The sequence below is a fragment of the Musa acuminata genome, chromosome BXJ2-1, assembly GCF_036884655.1.
Source record: "Musa acuminata AAA Group cultivar baxijiao chromosome BXJ2-1, Cavendish_Baxijiao_AAA, whole genome shotgun sequence".
Classification (NCBI taxonomy): domain Eukaryota; kingdom Viridiplantae; phylum Streptophyta; class Magnoliopsida; order Zingiberales; family Musaceae; genus Musa; species Musa acuminata.
Window position 1 is genome coordinate 26,266,739 of NC_088338.1, and position 20,231 is coordinate 26,286,969.

The window sequence follows — 20,231 nt, forward strand, 5'->3', positions numbered from 1 at the left end:
TTAGGGTTTAGAAGCCCTATAAATAGCCATGTATTCCTCCTCTTTTCTCAAATAATAGATGAATCTTTTCTGCAGCCTTTGAGCAGCAACTTGGAGGGAGGAACCCCTATAGAGTTCCAAGGAGGCCGATCCCCTAAAGAGATCAACCCCAAGTTAAGAATCTGTTAGGGTTCTAACAGTTAAGCACCGACTTTGGAGAGAGTAGTACTAGGATGGGTGACCCCCTGGGAAGTCCTCGTGTTTCACTCCTTTTTGCGTCCCGAGGTACGAAACATCTCCCGTAGACATCCGAGACGATTGTTTTGGGGCTCGGAATTTGCCGTGAGCGCTACGCAGTCAGTATTGTGGGGCTCGGAGAGAGCTTTCCGGATTGGGGTCACAATAACGATTCCGAGATCGTTCTAGAAAGTGCCGATGGTTTCGACGCGCGCTTGCCGTGACCAATACGCAGTCGTTGGGCTAGGGCTCGGAGAGAGCTTGCAATAGGTATTTCGTGAACGTTCGAGAAAGCGCCGACGGTTTTGTGATGGGCAAGAGGCTCTGTACGTTGATGCGCCGGCCGCGACGTGCAACATAGGCGAGGGACGAAGTACGTGAAACGGGTGTGATAATGCCAGCACTAAAGCACCGGATCGCAACAGAACTCCGAAGTTAAGCGCCGACTTTGGAGAGAGTAGTACTAGGATGGGTGACCCCCTGGGAAGTCCTCGTGTTTCAATCCTTTTTGCATCCCGAAATACGAAACATCTCGCGTAGACCTCAGAGACGATTGTTTTGGGGCTCGGAATTTGTCGTGACAGCTACGCTGTCAGTATCGTGGGGCTCAAAGAGAGCTTTCCGGATTGGGGTAACAATAGCGATTCCGAGATCATTCTAGAAAGTGCCGATGGTTTCGACGCGCGCTTGCCATGACCGATATGCAGTCGTTGGGCTAGGGCTCGGAGAGAGCTTGCAATAGGGATTTCGTGAACGTTCGAGAAAGCGCCGACGGTTTTGTGACGGGCAAGAGGCTCCGGACGTTGATGTGCCGGCCACGACGTGCACATAGGCGAGGGACGAAGCACGCGAAACGGGTGTGATAATGCTAGCACTAAAGCACCGGATCGCAACAGAACTCCGAAGTTAAGCGCCGACTTTGGAGAGAGTAGTACTACGATGGGCGACCCCCTGGGAAGTCCTCGTGTGTCACTCCTTTTTGCGTCCCGAGATACGAAACATCTCCCGTAGACCTCCGAGACGATTGTTTTGGGGCTCGGAATTTGCCGTGACCGCTACGCCGTCAGTATCGTGGGGCTCGGAGATAGCTTTCCGGATTGGGGTCACAATAGCGATTCAGATATCGTTCTAGAAAGTGCCGATGGTTTCGACGCGTGCTTGCCGTGACCGATACGCAGTCATTGGGCTAGGGCTCGGAGAGAGCTTGCAATAGGGATTTCTTGAACGTTCGAGAAAGCGCCGACGATTTTGTGACAGGCAAGAGGCTCCGTACGTTGATGCGACTGCCGCGACGAGCACATAGGCGAGGGACGAAGTACATGAAACGGGTGTGATAATGCCAACACTAAAGCACCGAATCGGAACAGAACTCCGAAGTTAAGCGCCGACTTTGGAGAGAGTAGTACTACGATGGGTGACCCCCTGGGAAGTCCTCGTGTGTCACTCCTTTTTGCGTCCCGAGATACGAAACATCTCTCGTAGACCTCCAAGACGATTGTTTTGGGGCTCGGAATTTGCCGTGACCGCTACGCCGTCAGTATCGTGGGGCTCGGAGAGAACTTTCCGGATTGGGGTCACAATATCGATTCCGAGATCGTTCTAGAAAGTGCCGATGGTTTCGCCGCGCGCTTGCCGTGACCGATACGCAGTCGTTGGGCTAGGGCTCGGAGAGAGCTTGCAATGGGGATTTCGTGAACGTTAGAGAAAGTGCCGACGGTTTTGTGACCTGCAAGAGGCTCCGTACGTTGATGTGCCGACCGCGACGTGCACATAGGCGAGGGACGAAGCACGCGAAACGGGTGTGATAATGCCAGCACTAAAGCACCGGATCGCAACTGAACTCCGATGTTAAGCGCCGACTTTGGAGAGAGTAGTACTAGGATGGGTGACCCCTTGGGAAGTCCTCGTGTTTCACTCCTTTTTGCATCCCGACATACGAAACATCTCCCGTAGACCTCAGAGACGATTGTTTTGGGGCTCGGAATTTGTCGTGACCGCTACGCTGTCAGTATCGTGGGGCTCGAAGAGAGTTTTCCGAATTGGGGACGCAATAGCGATTCCGAGATCATTCTAGAAAGTGCCGATGTTTTCGACACGCGCTTGCCGTGACCGATATGCAGTCGTTGGGCTAGGGCTCGGAGAGAGCTTGCAATAGGGATTTCGTGACCGTTCGAGAAAGCGCCGACGGTTTTGTGACGGGCAAGAGGCTCCGGACGTTGATGTGCCGGCCACGACGTGCACATAGGCGAGGGACGAAGCACGCGAAACGGGTGTGATAATGCTAGCACTAAAGCACCGAATCGCAACAGATCTCCGAAGTTAAGCGCCGACTTTGGAGAGAGTAGTACTACGATGGGTGACCCCCTGGGAAGTCCTCATGTGTCACTCCTTTTTGCGTCCCGAGATACGAAACATCTCCCGTAGACCTCCGAGACGATTGTTTTGGGGCTCGGAATTTGCCGTGACCGCTACGCCGTCAGTATCGTGGGGCTCGTAGATAGCTTTCCGGATTGGGGTCACAATAGCGATTCAGATATCGTTCTAGAAAGTGCCGATGGTTTCGACGCGTGCTTGCCGTGACCGATACGCAGTCGTTGGGCTAGGGCTCGGAGAGAGCTTGCAATAGGGATTTCTTGAACGTTCGAGAAAGCGCCGACGGTTTTGTGACAGGCAAGAGGCTCCGTACGTTGATGCGACTGCCGCGACGAGCACATAGGCAAGGGACGAAGCCCGTGAAACGGGTGTGATAATGCCAACACTAAAGCACCGGATCAGAACAGAACTCCGAAGTTAAGCGCCGACTTTGGAGAGAGTAGTACTACGATGGGTGACCCCCTGGGAAGTCCTCGTGTGTCACTCCTTTTTGCGTCCCGAGATACGAAATATCTCTCGTAGACCTCCAAGACGATTGTTTTGGGGCTCGGAATTTGTCGTGACCGCTACGCCGTCAGTATCGTGGGGCTCGGAGAGAACTTTCCGGATTGGGGTCACAATAGCGATTCCGAGATCGTTCTAGAAAGTGCCGATGGTTTCGACGCGCGCTTGCCATGAACGATACGTAGTCGTTGGGCTAGGGCTCGGAAAGAGCTTGCAATAGGGATTTCTTGAACGTTCGAGAAAGCGCCGACGGTTTTGTGACGAGCAAGAGGCTACGTACGTTGATGCGCCGGCCGCGACGTGCACAAAGGCGAGGGACGAAGCACGCGAAACGGGTGTGATAATGCCAGCACTAAAGCACCGGATCGCAACAGAACTCCAAAGTTAAGCGCCGACTTTGGAGAGAGTAGTACTACGATGGGCGACCCCCTGGGAAGTCCTCGTGTGTCACTCCTTTTTGCGTCCCGAGATACGAAACATCTCCCGTAGACCTCCGAGACGATTGTTTTGGGGCTCGGAATTTGCCGTGACCGCTACGCCGTCAGTATCGTGGGGCTCGGAGATAGCTTTCCGGATTGGGGTCACAATAGCGATTCAGATATCGTTCAAGAAAGTGCCGATGGTTTCGACGCGTGCTTGCCGTGACCGATACGCAGTCATTGGGCTAGGGCTCGGAGAGAGCTTGCAATAGGGATTTCTTGAACGTTCGAGAAAGCGCCGACGATTTTGTGACAGGCAAGAGGCTCCGTACGTTGATGCGACTGCCGCGACGAGCACATAGGCGAGGGACGAAGCACGTGAAACGGGTGTGATAATGCCAACACTAAAGCACCGGATCGGAACAGAACTCCGAAGTTAAGCGCCGACTTTGGAGAGAGTAGTACTACGATGGGTGACCCCCTGGGAAGTCCTCGTGTGTCACTCCTTTTTGCGTCCCGAGATACGAAACATCTCTCGTAGACCTCCAAGACGAATGTTTTGAGGCTCGGAATTTGCCGTGATCGCTACGCCATCAGTATCGTGGGGCTCGGAGAGAACTTTCCGGATTGGGGTCACAATATCGATTCCGAGATCGTTCTAGAAAGTGCCGATGGTTTCGCCGCGCGCTTGCCGTGACCGATACGCAGTCGTTGGGCTAGGGCTCGGAGAGAGCTTGCAATGGGGATTTCGTGAACGTTAGAGAAAGTGCCGACGGTTTTGTGACCTGCAAGAGGCTCCGTACGTTGATGTGCCGACCGCGACGTGCACATAGGCGAGGGACGAAGCACGCGAAACGGGTGTGATAATGCCAGCACTAAAGCACCGGATCGCAACAGAACTCCGATGTTAAGCGCCGACTTTGGAGAGAGTAGTACTAGGATGGGTGACCCCTTGGGAAGTCCTCGTGTTTCACTCCTTTTTGCATCCCGACATACGAAACATCTCCCGTATACCTCAGAGACGATTGTTTTGGGGCTCGGAATTTGTCGTGACCGCTACGCTGTCAGTATCGTGGGGCTCGAAGAGAGTTTTCTGGATTGGGGTCGCAATAGCGATTCCGAGATCATTCTAGAAAGTGCCGATGTTTTCGACGCGCGCTTGCCGTGACCGATATGCAGTCGTTGGGCTAGGGCTCGGAGAGAGCTTGCAATAGAGATTTCGTGAACGTTAGAGAAAGTGTAACACCCCTCATTTCCGAATTTTCGTATAATATTTCTGGTGATAATGTAAGCATCTATTTTTAATTGACACAAGAAATAGAGTATGAATCAGAGGTAACTTATTTTTAAGATTTGGGAGATCTGTTCAAAAAAAAATCTGAGGATCTATATGTAAACCCTAAGGACCTAATCGTGAATATGATAAAAACAAGGACTAAACTGCAAAATGCACCAAATGACAAATTCCACCGCTTAAGCCTCTCTGCCTTCGTTGTTAAGGAAGCAGAGGAGGCAGCTCGTGGGTGATCAGGGAAAGAAAGAAAGAAAGAAGAAGAAGAAGAAGAAGAAGAAGAAGAGAAAGAAAATTGGGGCTTTTAGGGTTCTTGCTTTAATCTTGTCATTTCGGGTCAAGATTTGCAAAGGCAAGTGTTCTAACCCCATCCTACATAAGTATTTGACTCTGTTTTTATGTTGATTCAAAATAAATTGGAAGATTTCTATTTAGAAACTGATATATCTCTCTTTGGACTTAAACCATGGATTCTGAAAGTCTTTCGGTAAACTGACCCCTAAGCACTGTTTCGGCTATAAGTTTTAATATAGAATGAGAATTCAGGCAGGAACTATTTTGTTTGAAATTAGACTCGTATGTGTTTCTTTTGACACCGATTTTGTAGATTTTGGACACCGAATACTTACCCAAAAATTTGTTTCAAAAGAGCCTATAGACGCTGTAAAACAGAGTTCAGATTTCTGACCTTTCGATACTAAAACGCCTATAACTCCCTGTTGAAAATTCTGATTTGTATCAAACTGATTTTATTTGAAAGTAGACTTGAAATTCTCTCTTTTGACATATAGTTTGAAAATTTTGGAGTTTAATTGCCCACCCTATCGTCTGTTGATTCCGACCCTATAAATTCTGTGACACAGTGATTGTGATTTTGACCTTGTGTTACCAAATCAGAGGTAACTCAGTGTTGGGAGCCCTGTTTCATATGAAATCTGTTCCATCTTAATATAGATTGATATATGATTCGACCATAGCCTTATTATGGGTATTGGAGCATAATTGTTATTCTAAAATATTTGTTTGATGTGCCACTGGAATTCTGTCCGAAATCGAGCTCTGGTTGATTTCGCGTATTTGGTTCCATTCCTTTGGATATCTGAATTTGTCTAACCTTCTTATTGGAATTGAGCTGATTATGATTGCTTGGAATCCCTGTACACTCTTGCTTCCAATTCTTTCCTAAAATGTATACTTTTGTGAGAGATTTGTTCCTTGCATCATTGTTTTTGAAAAGGCACATGTATGTTTGGTTGTTCCGCGTGTGCTTCCGTTATATGCTGCTTATTGTTGAAACTGCCTTCTTGTACTCTGGTGTGTGGGATAATGTGAACCTTTGCCAGAAATGGTAAAGGGAGTTGTGAACCTTTGCCAGAAATGGTAAAGGGAGTTGTGAACCTTTGCCAGAAATGGTAAAGGGAGTTGTGAACCTTTGCCAGAAATGGTAAAGGGAGTTGTGAACCTTTGCCAGAAATGGTAAAGGGAGTTATGCATAGAGCCTGCGATGCTCTGCCGGCCCCCTCTGACTTCACCTAGACGTGGGTGGATGGAGCTCCCAGACGTGGGAGACTTTTGTCAGGTGGTCATTCAGAAATGGATGAATCACATTCTGACTGAGATCCCACTACACCCTCTATATGTTTGATATGACATCCAGAGTTTTGGTGAGTTATTTTTGGTTCGTGCTCTGGATAAGTATGATATGATTGCAACGTCAAGGACGACGTTTGAGCTTCTGTACGACATATGAGTTTGATATGCTCTGAAATGCTTCATTCACTATTGAGTTTGCTTCGTAATGTTCCATAGATCGTTGATGTGTTCTGGAACATTTTATATGCCATTGATAAGCTCCGATATGTTTCCTTTGTTTCTGATATGCTCCAATTACTCTATGCCCCATCTGTCTGGAACCAAATATGTATGATTAAAAAGGACAATTATGATTCTGCTCCTAATGATATTATGTATACGAGATCGTATATTCTGCTTTTGTGTTTTGATACTGTATCTCTTGGAAATTGTACTATTTTGTTATGGATATGTTAGTCACTTGCTGAGCTCTTTATGCTCACCCCGTTTGTTGATAAATTTTTCAAGATAGCGTATCGCTTGCTTAAATGTTAAGAATGGGCTGAGGCAGTGGAAAGTTTAGAAGACGTTGGGCAGAACTTTTGTTAGCATATATGTAGTTGTGTATAAGCTACCTTGCATCTAATGAAATGTGACTATAAATCTAAACCTGTGGATTTTGTGTAAGTTAAAGGATCCCTCATGTATAGGGTTTTGGAATGTTAAATTAAATTTGTGTAATGATATGAACTTATGGTAAATCGATGATTGTGGTGACTGCATGGATTTCCCCACTTGTGGATTTATATTGTGGTTTTTATTTTGATGAGTCGAGTTTAGATTGTATGAATTATCGAGTGATGTGTGCTATGTTTATGAATTGTACAGGGTTATGAATTGGTAGATTATAGAAGTGAAATTTTTGATCTGAATGTTTTCTTAGTGACCTCAAATGTGTGTTTGGATCCTGGGTTAGTTGTGACGAAAGATTTTAAATATAATGGATATTTTTAGGGGCGTGACAGAGGTGGTATCAGAGCATGATTTGAGAATCACTAAGAATGTTATGTTTTTTTTGAGGTTTATTGACTATCATTTAGAGATTGATCAAAGAAAATGTTCTTTTGATGTTTTAGGAAGCAAGGATGACGAGATCATCTGGTTCTCCTGTTGCATCTACTACTGATCAATTGAGTGGTATTATGCGGACTTTGGAGACTATGGCACAAGTGATGCAACAACAACAACAACCTGTCCAACAAGGAAGTAATGATGGAATAGAGACATCAAACCGGACGGGGTTGGGAATTGGACAGTTTAAGAAGCTTAGTCCTCCCAGTTTCAGTGGTGAGTCTGATCCAATGGTGGCGGAACGATGGATGATGCAGATAGAGAAAATATTTGATGCCCTAAGTTACTCTGATGAACGAAAGGTTTTTCTTGCCACCTTTATGCTGGAAGGAGAAGCTGAACACTGGTGGAGAATGATTAAGAGGATGTCTGAAATCAAACATGAGCAAATGACATGGAAGTTATTCCAAGAAAAGTTTTACGACAAATATTTTCCCGATTGTATGAGAGAGCAAAAAGAATTGGAGTTCTTGAACCTTATCCAGGGAAGTATGACGGTTACAAAGTATGAATCTAGATTTACTGAGCTCTCCAGGTTTGCCACACATATGACTGATGATGAATCTAGAAAGGCAAGAAGGTTTGAAAGGGGATTACGGCCAGCAATAAGAAGCCGAATGTCAGCTTTAAAATTACAAACATATGCTGATACGGTAGAAAGAGCTTTGAAAATTGAAAGAGACATGGAAGAAATTCAAGAAATCATTGGCAAGAGCCAAAGGGACAAATTTACTAGCAAAAGCAGGAGAGAAAATAAATATGAAGATAGTAACAAGAGGTTTAAGACATCTGGATTTGAGAAAAGGAAACCATGGGGGAGGACTCAGTTATGTGAAAAATGTGGATCAAATCATGAAACGAGTCGGTGTTTTCGGGTGACTGGAGCATGTTTTAGTTGTGGAAAGCTAGGTCATCAAATAAAAGATTGCCCACTGAACAGGAAAAGAGAGCCACTGTCTCCTAGACCCTCAGCCCATGCTAGAGTGTACGCTATCACGGAACAAGATTCTAAAGCTTCTAAATCTGTGGTGGAAGGTATTCTTCATGTTTCTAAAAGAAATGCAAAAGTTTTGTTTGATCCCGGCTCCAACTTATCATTTGTTTCACAACACTTTGCTTGTCACTTGGATATTCTACCTAAACCCCTGGATTATATGCTATATGTAACAACTGCTGTTGGAGATTCATTGGCAACAAACGTAGTCTACCCATCTTGTTTGATCTCTATTGGAGACCATGAACTCCTTGCTGATTTGATTCTCCTAGAGATCCAGGGTTTTGATATTATACTTGGCATGGATTGGTTATCTTCTCATCACGCTAGTATTGACTGTTACAAAAAAATAATTACCTTCTGCATACCAGATCAGCCTATATTTTTCTTTGAGGGCATTAAGCATGATTTGCCTCCTTGCTTGATATCCGCACTTCAAGCTTATCATCTTATGCAGAAAGGTTGTCTTTGTTATATGGTGTGTGTAAAGGAGCATTCAAATCAGGAAACCCACATAGATGAAATTTCAGTGGTCAAAGAATTCCCTGATGTATTTCCTGATGACTTGCCTGGTTTACCTCTAGATAGAGAGGGTGAATTTGCTATTGATCTAGTCCCCAGTACAACCCCAATATCTAAGCCTCCCTACAGAATGGCACCACTTGAGTTAGAAGAATTAAAGAAGCAAATACAAGAATTATTAGATAAGGGTTTCATACGACCCAGTGTATCCCCATGGGGTGCTCCGGTACTATTAGTGAAGAAGAAGGATGGAACATTGAGGCTTTGTATTGATTATAGACAGTTGAATCAGGTGACCATCAAAAACAAATATCCCATACCTAGAATTGATGATTTGTTTGATCAACTGCAGGGTGCACAAGTATTCTCTAAGATTGACCTGAGGTCAGGTTACTATCAGTTGAGGATCAAAGAGGAGGATATTTCAAAAACAGCCTTCAGAACTCGATATGGTCATTATGAATTCTTGGTGATGCCTTTTGGTTTGACTAATGCCCCTGCAGCTTTTATGGAACTAATGAATAGGACATTTCAACAGCTCTTGGATATCTGTGTAATTGTATTTATTGATGACATATTGGTGTATTCAAGGAGTAATCAGGAGCATGAGGAACACTTGAGGAAGGTATTGTCCATACTAAGAGAAAAGAAGTTGTATGCAAAGTTCAGCAAATGTGAATTTTGGTTGAATGAAGTTGCCTTCTTAGGCCATGTGATTTCAGGAAAGGGTATATCTGTTGATCCAAGGAAAATAGAAGCTGTAGTTGAATGGGAAGTACCAACAAATGTGACAGAAGTTAGGAGCTTCTTGGGCATGGCAGGTTATTACAGGAGATTTGTGGAGGGATTTTCTCGAATTGCTCAACCTCTCACCAAACTCACTAAGAAGAATATGAAATTTGTATGGGGTGATGATTGTGAGCAAAGTTTTCAAGAGTTAAAAAGAAGATTGACTAGTGCCCCTATTCTCACTATTCCAAGGGGTAATGATGAGTTTGTAGTTTATACTGATGCTTCAAGTAAGGGCCTAGGATGTGTTTTGATGCAGGAAGGGAGAGTAATTGCGTATGCTTCTAGGCAACTTAAAGGTTATGAACTGAATTACCCAACTCATGATTTGGAATTGGCAGCAATTATTTTTGCTTTAAAGATTTGGAGACATTATTTGTATGGTCGGCAGTTTGAAATCTTTACTGATCACAAGAGTTTAAAATATATTTTCACTCAGAAAGAGTTAAACATGAGGCAGCGAAGATGGATTGAACTTTTGAAGGATTATGATTGTACCATCCGTTATCACCCGGGCAAAGCCAATGTTGTAGCTGATGCACTTAGTAGGAAATCTACAAGTTTTATGGCTAGTCTGGTCGTGAAGCAATGGAAGCTAATAGAAGAAAATTTTGATTTGAAAGCTTTGAGGAAAGAGCAAGACTCGATGATTCTGATGGCCTCCATTCAAGTGCAGTCTGATCTTATGCAACAAATTAAGGAAGGACAATTACGAGATCCACATTTAATCTACTTGAGGAGTGAAGTAGAAAAGGGATTGAAGCCACAATTTCAAATTTCAAAGGATGGCCTATTGAGATTTGGGGAGAGAGTATGTGTACCAAATGAACTAGTTATCAAGAATCAAATCCTAACTGAAAGTCATACTTCAAAGTACACCCTACACCCTGGGAGCACTAAGATGTATAGAGATCTTCGAAGTCATTATTGGTGGAAAGGCATGAAGAAAGAAATGGCAATGTATGTTTCGAAATGTTTGACTTGTCAGCAAATCAAAGTAGAACACCAAAGACCTGGAGGGTTGTTGCAACCTTTAGTTATTCCTGAATGGAAATGGGAATGTATTACTATGGATTTTGTTTCAGGACTACCCAGAACCTCGAGGAAGCATGATGCTATTTGGGTTATCATTGATAGGTTAACAAAATCTGCGCATTTCCTACCGATTAATATGACTTATTCACTTGATAGACTTGCAGATTTATATGTTAATGAAGTAGTAAGACTTCATGGTATTCCAAAGGAGATTATCTCTGATAGAGACTCCAGATTTCTCTCTAGATTCTGGAGAAAATTGCAGGAGTCGATGGGCACTAAAGTCAAGTTTAGTACTGCATATCATCCTCAGACTGATGGTCAGTCAGAAAGAACAATTCAAACACTTGAGGATTTGCTTAGAGCCTATGTTATGGATTGGAAAGGTGAATGGGATAAGGATATTTCACTTGTTGAGTTCACGTATAATAATAGTTATCATTCAAGTATTCAGATGGCTCCTTATGAAGCTCTATATGGGCGAAAGTGCGTAACACCTGTATGTTGGGAGGAAGTTGGAGACAGAAAGCTATTAGCACCGGACAAGGTACAAGAAACTACCGAGAAAATTCAAGTAATAAGGAAAAGGTTAAAAACTGCTCAGAGTCGTCAAAAGAGTTATGCTGACAATAGAAGACGAGATATTGAGTTTGAAATCGGAGATTTTGTATTCTTAAAAGTCTCCCCTTCCAAAGGCATTATGAGGTTTGGGAAGAAAGGAAAATTAAGCCCAAGATTTATTGGACCTTTTGAGGTTCTTGAGAGGGTTGGTTCTGTCGCTTACAGGATTGCCTTGCCACCAGCATTGAGCCATGTCCATGATATATTTCATGTCTCGATGATTAGAAAGTATATGTATGACCCTTCTCACATCATTAAGTATGAGCTGGTGGAGTTCGATAAAGATCTATCCTATGTGGAAGAGCCTATTCAGATTATTGATAAGAAAGAAAAAGTCCTAAGGAATCGGATCATCCCATTGGTTCAAGTAAATTGGAGACATCATTCTGGAGAAGAGACAACTTGGGAGCTAGAAGAGGAAATGAAAAAGGTGTATCCTCGTCTTTTCATCGAATAGAGGTACGATAAATTTAGAGGACTAAATTTTTCTTTTAAGGGGGGGAGAGTGTAACACCCCTCATTTCCGAATTTTCGTATAATATTTCTGGTGATAATGTAAGCATCTATTTTTAATTGACACAAGAAATAGAGTATGAATCAGAGGTAACTTATTTTTAAGATTTGGGAGATCTGTTCAAAAAAAAATCTGAGGATCTATATGTAAACCCTAAGGACCTAATCGTGAATATGATAAAAACAAGGACTAAACTGCAAAATGCACCAAATGACAAATTCCACCGCTTAAGCCTCTCTGCCTTCGTTGTTAAGGAAGCAGAGGAGGCAGCTCGTGGGTGATCAGGGAAAGAAAGAAAGAAAGAAGAAGAAGAAGAAGAAGAAGAAGAAGAGAAAGAAAATTGGGGCTTTTAGGGTTCTTGCTTTAATCTTGTCATTTCGGGTCAAGATTTGCAAAGGCAAGTGTTCTAACCCCATCCTACATAAGTATTTGACTCTGTTTTTATGTTGATTCAAAATAAATTGGAAGATTTCTATTTAGAAACTGATATATCTCTCTTTGGACTTAAACCATGGATTCTGAAAGTCTTTCGGTAAACTGACCCCTAAGCACTGTTTCGGCTATAAGTTTTAATATAGAATGAGAATTCAGGCAGGAACTATTTTGTTTGAAATTAGACTCGTATGTGTTTCTTTTGACACCGATTTTGTAGATTTTGGACACCGAATACTTACCCAAAAATTTGTTTCAAAAGAGCCTATAGACGCTGTAAAACAGAGTTCAGATTTCTGACCTTTCGATACTAAAACGCCTATAACTCCCTGTTGAAAATTCTGATTTGTATCAAACTGATTTTATTTGAAAGTAGACTTGAAATTCTCTCTTTTGACATATAGTTTGAAAATTTTGGAGTTTAATTGCCCACCCTATCGTCTGTTGATTCCGACCCTATAAATTCTGTGACACAGTGATTGTGATTTTGACCTTGTGTTACCAAATCAGAGGTAACTCAGTGTTGGGAACCCTGTTTCATATGAAATCTGTTCCATCTTAATATAGATTGATATATGATTCGACCATAGCCTTATTATGGGTATTGGAGCATAATTGTTATTCTAAAATATTTGTTTGATGTGCCACTGGAATTCTGTCCGAAATCGAGCTCTGGTTGATTTCGCGTATTTGGTTCCATTCCTTTGGATATCTGAATTTGTCTAACCTTCTTATTGGAATTGAGCTGATTATGATTGCTTGGAATCCCTGTACACTCTTGCTTCCAATTCTTTCCTAAAATGTATACTTTTGTGAGAGATTTGTTCCTTGCATCATTGTTTTTGAAAAGGCACATGTATGTTTGGTTGTTCCGCGTGTGCTTCCGTTATATGCTGCTTATTGTTGAAACTGCCTTCTTGTACTCTGGTGTGTGGGATAATGTGAACCTTTGCCAGAAATGGTAAAGGGAGTTGTGAACCTTTGCCAGAAATGGTAAAGGGAGTTGTGAACCTTTGCCAGAAATGGTAAAGGGAGTTGTGAACCTTTGCCAGAAATGGTAAAGGGAGTTATGCATAGAGCCTGCGATGCTCTGCCGGCCCCCTCTGACTTCACCTAGACGTGGGTGGATGGAGCTCCCAGACGTGGGAGACTTTTGTCAGGTGGTCATTCAGAAATGGATGAATCACATTCTGACTGAGATCCCACTACACCCTCTATATGTTTGATATGACATCCAGAGTTTTGGTGAGTTATTTTTGGTTCGTGCTCTGGATAAGTATGATATGATTGCAACGTCAAGGACGACGTTTGAGCTTCTGTACGACATATGAGTTTGATATGCTCTGAAATGCTTCATTCACTATTGAGTTTGCTTCGTAATGTTCCATAGATCGTTGATGTGTTCTGGAACATTTTATATGCCATTGATAAGCTCCGATATGTTTCCTTTGTTTCTGATATGCTCCAATTACTCTATGCCCCATCTGTCTGGAACCAAATATGTATGATTAAAAAGGACAATTATGATTCTGCTCCTAATGATATTATGTATACGAGATCGTATATTCTGCTTTTGTGTTTTGATACTGTATCTCTTGGAAATTGTACTATTTTGTTATGGATATGTTAGTCACTTGCTGAGCTCTTTATGCTCACCCCGTTTGTTGATAAATTTTTCAAGATAGCGTATCGCTTGCTTAAATGTTAAGAATGGGCTGAGGCAGTGGAAAGTTTAGAAGACGTTGGGCAGAACTTTTGTTAGCATATATGTAGTTGTGTATAAGCTACCTTGCATCTAATGAAATGTGACTATAAATCTAAACCTGTGGATTTTGTGTAAGTTAAAGGATCCCTCATGTATAGGGTTTTGGAATGTTAAATTAAATTTGTGTAATGATATGAACTTATGGTAAATCGATGATTGTGGTGACTGCATGGATTTCCCCACTTGTGGATTTATATTGTGGTTTTTATTTTGATGAGTCGAGTTTAGATTGTATGAATTATCGAGTGATGTGTGCTATGTTTATGAATTGTACAGGGTTATGAATTGGTAGATTATAGAAGTGAAATTTTTGATCTGAATGTTTTCTTAGTGACCTCAAATGTGTGTTTGGATCCTGGGTTAGTTGTGACGAAAGATTTTAAATATAATGGATATTTTTAGGGGCGTGACAGAAAGCGCCGACGGTTTTGTGACGGGCAAGAGGCTCCGGACGTTGATGTGCCGGCCACGACGTGCACATAGGCGAGGGACGAAGCACGCGAAACGGGTGTGATAATGCGAGCACTAAAGCACCGAATCGCAACAGATCTCCGAAGTTAAGCGCCGACTTTGGAGAGAGTAGTACTACGATGGGTGACCCCCTGGGAAGTCCTCATGTGTCACTCCTTTTTGCGTCCCGAGATACGAAACATCTCCCGTAGACCTCCGAGACGATTGTTTTGGGGCTCGGAATTTGCCGTGACCGCTACGCCGTCAGTATCGTGGGGCTCGTAGATAGCTTTCCGGATTGGGGTCACAATAGCGATTCCGAGATTGTTCTAGAAAGTGCCGATGGTTTCGACGCGCGCTTGCCGTGACCGATACGCAGTCGTTGGGCTAGGGCTCGGAGAGAGCTTGCAATAGAGATTTCTTGAACGTTCGAGAAAGCGCCGACGGTTTTGTGACGGGCAAGAGGCTCCGTACGTTGATGCGCCGGCCGCGACCTGCACATAGGCGAGGGACGAAGCACGTGAAACGGGTGTGATAATGCCAGCACTAAAGCACCGGATCCCAACAGAACTCCGAAGTTAAGCGCCGACATTGGAGAGAGTAGTATTAGGATGGGTGACCCCCTGGGAAGTCCTCGTGTTTCACTCCTTTTTGCGTCCCGACATACGAAACATCTCCCGTAGACCTCCGAGACGATTGTTTTGGGGCTCGGAATTTGCCGTGAGCGCTACGCAGTCAGTATCGTGGGGCTCGGAGAGAGCTTTCCGGATTGGGGTCACAATAACGATTCCGAGATCGTTCTAGAAAGTGCCGATGGTTTCGACGCGCGCTTGCCGTGACCCGCAGTCATTGGGCTAAGGCTCGGAGAGAGCTTGCAATAGGTATTTCGTGAACGTTCGAGAAAACGCCGACGGTTTTGTGACGGGCAAGAGGCTCCGTACGTTGATGCGCCAGCCGCGACGTGCACAAAGGCGAGGGACGAAGCACGCGAAACAGGTGTGATAATGCCAGCACTAAAGCACCGGATCGCAACAGAACTCCAAAGTTAAGCGCCGACTTTGGAGAGAGTAGTACTAGGATGGGTGACCCCTTGGGAAGTCCTCGTGTTTCACTCCTTTTTGCATCCCGACATATGAAACATCTCCCGTAGACCTCAGAGACGATTGTTTAGGGGCTCGGAATTTGTCGTGACCGCTACGCTGTCAGTATCGTGGGGCTCGAAGAGAGCTTTCCGGATTGGGGTCACAATAGCGATTCCGAGATCATTCTAGAAAGTGCCGATAGTTTCGACGTGCGCTTGCCGTGACCGATACGCAGTCGTTGGGCTAGGGCTCGGAGAGAGCTTGCAATAGGGATTTCGTGAACGTTCGAGAAAGCGTCGACGGTTTTGTGACGGGCAAGAGGCTCCGTACGTTGATGCGCCGGCTGCGACGTGCACATAGGCGAGGGACGAAGCACGCGAAACGGGTGTGATAATGCCAGCACTAAAGCACCGGATCCCAACAGAACTCCGAAGTTAAGCGCCGACTTTGGAGAGAGTAGTACTAGGATGGGGGACCCCCTGGGAAGTCCTCGTGTTTCACTCCTTTTTTCGTCCCGACATACGAAACATCTCCCGTAGACCTCCGAGACGAATGTTTTGGGGATCCGAATTTGCCGTGACCGCTACGCCGTTAGTATCGTGGGGCTCGGAGAGTGCTTTCCGGATTGGGGTCACAATAGCGATTCCGAGATCATTCTAGAAAGTGCCGATGGTTTCGACGCGCGCTTGCCGTGACCGATACGCAGTCGTTGGGCTAGGGCTCGGAGAGAGCTTGCAATAGGGATTTCGTGAACGTTCCAGAAAGCGCCGACGGTTTTGTGACGGGCAAGGGGCTCCGTACGTTGATGCGCCGGCCGCGACGTGCACATAGGCGTGGGACGAAGCACGCAAAACGGGTGTGATAATGACAGCACTAAAGCACCGGATCCCAACAAAACTCCGAAGTTAAGCACCGACTTTGGAGAGAGTAGTACTAGGATGGGTGACCCCCTGGGAAGTCCTCGTGTTTCACTCCTTTTTGCGTCCCGAGGTACGAAACATCTCCCGTAGACATCCGAGACGATTGTTTTGGGGCTCGGAATTTGCCGTGAGCGCTACGCAGTCAGTATTGTGGGGCTCGGAGAGAGCTTTCCGGATTGGGGTCACAATAACGATTCCGAGATCGTTCTAGAAAGTGCCGATGGTTTCGACACGCGCTTGCCGTGACCGATACGCAGTCGTTGGGCTAGGGCTCGGAGAGAGCTTGCAATAGGTATTTCGTGAACGTTCGAGAAAGCGCCGACGGTTTTGTGATGGGCAAGAGGCTCTGTACGTTGATGCGCCGGCCGCGACGTGCAACATAGGCGAGGGACGAAGTACGTGAAACGGGTGTGATAATGCCAGCACTAAAGCACCGGATCGCAACAGAACTCCGAAGTTAAGCGCCGACTTTGGAGAGAGTAGTACTAGGATGGGTGACCCCCTGGGAAGTCCTCGTGTTTCAATCCTTTTTGCATCCCGAAATACGAAACATCTCGCGTAGACCTCAGAGACGATTGTTTTGGGGCTCGGAATTTGTCGTGACCGCTACGCTGTCAGTATCGTGGGGCTCAAAGAGAGCTTTCCGGATTGGGGTCACAATAGCGATTCCGAGATCATTCTAGAAAGTGCCGATGGTTTCGACGCGCGCTTGCCATGACCGATATGCAGTCGTTGGGCTAGGGCTCGGAGAGAGCTTGCAATAGGGATTTCGTGAACGTTCGAGAAAGCGCCGACGGTTTTGTGACGGGCAAGAGGCTCCGGACGTTGATGTGCCGGCCACGACGTGCACATAGGCGAGGGACGAAGCACGCGAAACGGGTGTGATAATGCTAGCACTAAAGCACCGGATCGCAACAGAACTCCGAAGTTAAGCGCCGACTTTGGAGAGAGTAGTACTACGATGGGCGACCCCCTGGGAAGTCCTCGTGTGTCACTCCTTTTTGCGTCCCGAGATACGAAACATCTCCCGTAGACCTCCGAGACGATTGTTTTGGGGCTCGGAATTTGCCGTGACCGCTACGCCGTCAGTATCGTGGGGCTCGGAGATAGCTTTCCGGATTGGGGTCACAATAGCGATTCAGATATCGTTCTAGAAAGTGCCGATGGTTTCGACGCGTGCTTGCCGTGACCGATACGCAGTCATTGGGCTAGGGCTCGGAGAGAGCTTGCAATAGGGATTTCTTGAACGTTCGAGAAAGCGCCGACGATTTTGTGACAGGCAAGAGGCTCCGTACGTTGATGCGACTGCCGCGACGAGCACATAGGCGAGGGACAAAGTACGTGAAACGGGTGTGATAATGCCAACACTAAAGCACCGGATCGGAACAGAACTCCGAAGTTAAGCGCCGACTTTGGAGAGAGTAGTACTACGATGGGTGACCCCCTGGGAAGTCCTCGTGTGTCACTCTGTTAGGACTCTAGCTTGGAGAGTCCTAATTGAGAGGGACATTCATGTAAAACTATTAGGACTCTAGCTAGGAGAGTCCTAATTGAGAGGGACATTCTGTTAGGACTCTAGCTAGGAGAGTCCTAATTGAGAGGGGCATTCATGTAGGAGGTTTTTTCTTATAGAAGAATTAGGAGTTGTAAGGGAATAGGAGTCTTGAGTAGGAGTCCTATTAGGAGTTGGTTAGAAGTAAGAGTCTTAAGTAGGAGTCCTATTAGGAGTTAGGGTTTAGAAGCCCTATAAATAGCCATGTATTCCTCCTCTTTTCTCAAGCAATAGATGAATCTTTTCTGCAGCCTTTGAGCAGCAACTTGGAGGGAGGAACCCCTATAGAGTTCCAAGGAGGCCGATCCCCTAAAGAGATCAACCCCAAGTTTAGAATCTGCAAGGGTTCTAACACCTGGTATCAGAGCAGCGTTCTTGGCGTCTCGCTGCCCTTTCACAGCCATCCATCAACCCTCCACAACCATCCAAAGCAATTCCCACAATTGCTTAAAAGATCGTCATCGAATTCCGCCATCATCTCCACCACCACGGATCATCCTTTGATCTCCCCGTGAATTGCAACAGGTTCTGGTTTCCTACCTTACTGCTGCTGCAATTTAGTTATCCATATTCGAAAATCCAAAAAAAAAAAAAAAAAATCGTTCCTATATTGCTGCATAAACTTTTCGTCACAAAGTTTTCATCTCTACGACGAAAGATACATTGCAGAATTCCAACCGCATAGCACCATCTGTTTGATCTTGCTACTGTGCTTTTTCTATCCAAATTTCTACGAAATTTTTATGACATCTTTGACACTTCTTAACAGTGGATTTCCCTTTGGTTTCATCAAAAAATTCTCAATATAAACTACTGATCTTTTATGTCCAATCTGCTGCACTTGAATTACAGAATTCAAGCCGCATAGCACCATCTGTTTGATCTTGCTACTGTGCTTTTTCTATCCAAATTTCTACGAAATTTTTATGACATCTTTAACACTTCCTAACAGTAGATTTCCCTTTGGTTTCATCGAAAAATTCTCAATATAAGCTACTGATCTTTTATGTCTAATCTGCTGCACTTGAAAATCTATGCTGCAGAAAATTTCAGCTGCATATCATTGCCTTAATCCATCTATTTGCAATATTTTTGAATGAAATTTCTTATACAGTTCATAGATCATCTTGGCTTCCATCTAAGATTGATCTATTAAGAAATTCATCTCTAAAAACGATTTTATGTTGCTGCAAATTTTCATCGTAACCCGCTGAAATTTTTCGACGATAATTCTGCAATTGCAACTTGCACCAATTTCCTTGCTGTTATACTGCCGAAAATTTCTTGATTAAATTAGATATCCTTGCTGTCATATAAACTGTGATTTTGCTATCAATTCCCTCCTCAATTCTCTCAAGTTTTTGGTGAAAATTACGTCGAGAAACCGTTGTTTCTTCGATGACAATTCTACTCTTACAAGACAGCACATACTTGCTGCAACTTCCACGGATTTCTGTCAAACCTTTGCTACCATCTACCACAGATCCAAAACTTTCAACCACAGCCCTAAAACTCTACAAAACCACACCCTCAAACTGCACCTAAAACTGCCACAAAACAAGCCTAAATCGTAGCCTACATCCACCAATCCGCCAACCCTTTTGACCATCACTTCTCTCAACCTATACATGCCTTTAACCTAACAACAAAAGAGAGATCTTAACATCATAGATTTGGAGGCATATATTATGGCATCTAAGGAGGTAATCAATGCTAAATTCGAAGCCTTGGAGGCGCGAATGGAGGATAAGATTCGGATGCTCTTTACCGAACTCAGATTGGGCCGACCACTAAGCCCGAAGAAATCACATCAAGGAGAGAGCTTTGCCCAATCACACCAACCCCAAAGATATGACTTCCAAGAGAGGGGAAGCTCTATGACCAACCCCAACTATCCATGCATGAGAGTGGACTTCCCTAGATGGGAAGAAGGAGACCCGATTGGTTGGATCTCGCGCGCGGAGCGATATTTTCGGTACCACAAAACCGCGGATGTATCTATGGTGAAAATTGCAGCTATACATCTTGAAGGGGATGCTATACAGTGGT

The 20,231-nt window shown here is 44.6% G+C and overlaps 10 pseudogenes; all 10 read left to right on the top strand.

The window, feature by feature from the left end:
• The first annotated feature begins 600 nt into the window (after nt 1–600).
• LOC135599342 (5S ribosomal RNA) lies at nt 601–721 on the top strand (annotated as a pseudogene).
• A 350-nt stretch (nt 722–1,071) lies between these two features.
• LOC135599498 (5S ribosomal RNA) lies at nt 1,072–1,192 on the top strand (annotated as a pseudogene).
• Nucleotides 1,193–2,013: 821 nt separating this feature from the next.
• On the top strand, nt 2,014–2,134 carry LOC135599432 (5S ribosomal RNA; annotated as a pseudogene).
• Nucleotides 2,135–4,368: 2,234 nt separating this feature from the next.
• Nucleotides 4,369–4,489, top strand: LOC135599420 (5S ribosomal RNA; annotated as a pseudogene).
• A 10,666-nt stretch (nt 4,490–15,155) lies between these two features.
• Nucleotides 15,156–15,276, top strand: LOC135599227 (5S ribosomal RNA; annotated as a pseudogene).
• Nucleotides 15,277–15,622: 346 nt separating this feature from the next.
• LOC135599523 (5S ribosomal RNA) lies at nt 15,623–15,743 on the top strand (annotated as a pseudogene).
• Nucleotides 15,744–16,093: 350 nt separating this feature from the next.
• On the top strand, nt 16,094–16,214 carry LOC135604439 (5S ribosomal RNA; annotated as a pseudogene).
• Nucleotides 16,215–16,564: 350 nt separating this feature from the next.
• Nucleotides 16,565–16,685, top strand: LOC135599520 (5S ribosomal RNA; annotated as a pseudogene).
• Nucleotides 16,686–17,036: 351 nt separating this feature from the next.
• Nucleotides 17,037–17,157, top strand: LOC135599343 (5S ribosomal RNA; annotated as a pseudogene).
• A 350-nt stretch (nt 17,158–17,507) lies between these two features.
• On the top strand, nt 17,508–17,628 carry LOC135599499 (5S ribosomal RNA; annotated as a pseudogene).
• The last annotated feature ends 2,603 nt before the right edge of the window (nt 17,629–20,231 follow it).